The sequence below is a fragment of the Hyposmocoma kahamanoa genome, unplaced genomic scaffold (assembly GCF_003589595.1).
Source record: "Hyposmocoma kahamanoa isolate Upper Pololo Valley unplaced genomic scaffold, ASM358959v1 63, whole genome shotgun sequence".
NCBI lineage: Eukaryota > Metazoa > Arthropoda > Insecta > Lepidoptera > Cosmopterigidae > Hyposmocoma > Hyposmocoma kahamanoa.
Window position 1 is genome coordinate 2351225 of NW_020653851.1, and position 2405 is coordinate 2353629.

The window sequence follows — 2405 nt, forward strand, 5'->3', positions numbered from 1 at the left end:
GTATGAAATAAATTATTATTTTGGTATTTTGTACGGAATTTATTGCAAAACATTTGACTAACTAGTCATTGTCAGTTAGAAAAATGTAATCGAGATAATTTTGTAGATTTTTTTTGTAAATTCGTCCATTTATTTTGTGGAATTTGTAAAATTCTATGTTTTAATTTGGATTATAAATTAATAATCAGCATAATTAGAGATAAGGATGTGATCTCAGTATATCATTTTAAATGTTGGATAGACGTGAAATGTATTAGCTTTAACATCTCTATCGTCTCCATTCAAAGAATACATGATGTGTATGTATTTTTTGTATGACAATTCTTTTAGTGCATAATAACTTATTCATAGTACTTTCAAATTATTTTCAAATTTGCTTTTTTAAATTGTGATTTAAAGTATCCGTCCATGGACTGATTTGTTTTTTTTTATTGCATTTAACAACATTTTCTTGATATTATTTTTTTATTGCTACATATCATTTGTATTTATTACTATTTTATTTGAACTTTGAAATTAATTTTAAATTGCATCACTTACTTAATAAAAATCATTAAATAAACGCATTTTAACAAATATTTTTAAAAGTAAATTGTAAAATCATTTTCTTTTTATTTGTTGTTATTTTTTTCCTTAATCTAATAAACATTCCTGTTAGCGGGTAGCATCCTTTTGTGTGTTATTGTCACGAAATAAAACTGTCATATCAGCAGAATAAGTGTGTAACTTTAAACTTGTATAAAATAGGATTATTGTGTGTGACAAATTCTTAGAATTAGGTACTTACCTGACATAAAATCGGTTTGGTTCAAGACGTCTAATTCTCCGAATGTCTAGTCTAGTATATTTATTCCCTGAACGTTTAGTCTAGTATATTCATTCCCTGAACGTCTAGCAGCAAGCAAGCCGCCAACCAGTATTGGGCCAGCGGGGCAGACCATATCCTAAACCTCTTTAGACGGGACCTGTGCCCCTTAAATCGTGAGACGTGTAAAAGATTACTATTGATGATGAGATAAACCTCTTAGAACTTTTTTTACATACCAATATGTCGCTGTTTTTTATGAATAGTGACCCAAACCAAAATAGTTCATTTTTTTACTTCTTACTAAGATTTGTTTAAAAAATGCTACATTTTATAGTGAATTTAATAGCTTTTCAATTCGAGTTCTTAAGTTTTCGCGATTGTTACACATAGGAAATGAAACTATTTTTCCGGATGTAATATTAGACATAACTGGTTGATGACTGTACCACCTCAGTCCACCATGACCATGGGACCTGTAAAGGGCCCGAAACGTCGGTATTTTTGAAAAAGCTTTTCAATTGTTAAAATAATCACACGACGACGTAGGGATGGTCGACGATATGTCAATTTTGCGCGGCAGTTTTTATTGAATGTGTTTCATCAAGATATTCAATTATTTTTTGAAATTACTCCACTGGTTTGTTATAATTATGTATACAAAGAACGGATCGAAGGATTTTTTTCTTAGAGTTCGATCTTTAGAGTAATAATTATAATATTTCAGTGTTTTTTAAACCATCTTGATGAATTAGACACTTTTGAGATAGGCCACTATTCTAGAAAGCCATCGATACGTAAACTCGAATCAAAGAGACGACTCTATAACAACATTAAAAGTAATTCTAAACACCATAATTTTGTAGTATAGACATTTACGTCGTTGAACGAGCATTCGGGGAATTAGATGTGGACGTCATTAAGCAAGACGCGTAAAATTTTGTTTTGTACTTTTTTTGACTATGGTATTTAAGAAATTAAGCACATAGCTACGTCATGTTTTCACAATTATTATAGGTCAATGATCACTTAATATATGTATATCTATGATCATAACATAGTGGGATATACGAGAGCCGGCTGAAAAGTAATCTCTATTTTCAATTCAAAAATAATGCAGGCCACTACGTGACGCATTTGTTATTCGTTCATTTTTCAAAATTAGTTACAACTCTTTTGTTTATTACGTTTACGCTTAGAATTGACAAAATGGCGGATGACAAAAACAACAAATTTTTTTAACAGAGTAATATCCCTATATAACAATTATATTACGCACATTTCCTATTTCTGTGTACATTTCATAGTGAAAAAAGTAGCAATGGTCGTCGATCGTACTTTGGCAGATTACTTACTTTTCAGCCACCCCTCGTAAATATTATTAAACAAATAAATTTAAAAAATTATTGCCTTTGTGTATGGCATTTATTGATGAATAGTAGAATAAGTTTAACTTACTCTGATGTAAACATAAGAAAGGGCTACGTATCGTCATTTTCTTATTACAACTATCTTAACGACAAATTTATCAAAGCAGTATATTTTCGGTTTAAAGGTTCAATTTACATTGCAACGAAACGGATGGAAGCTTATTATATAT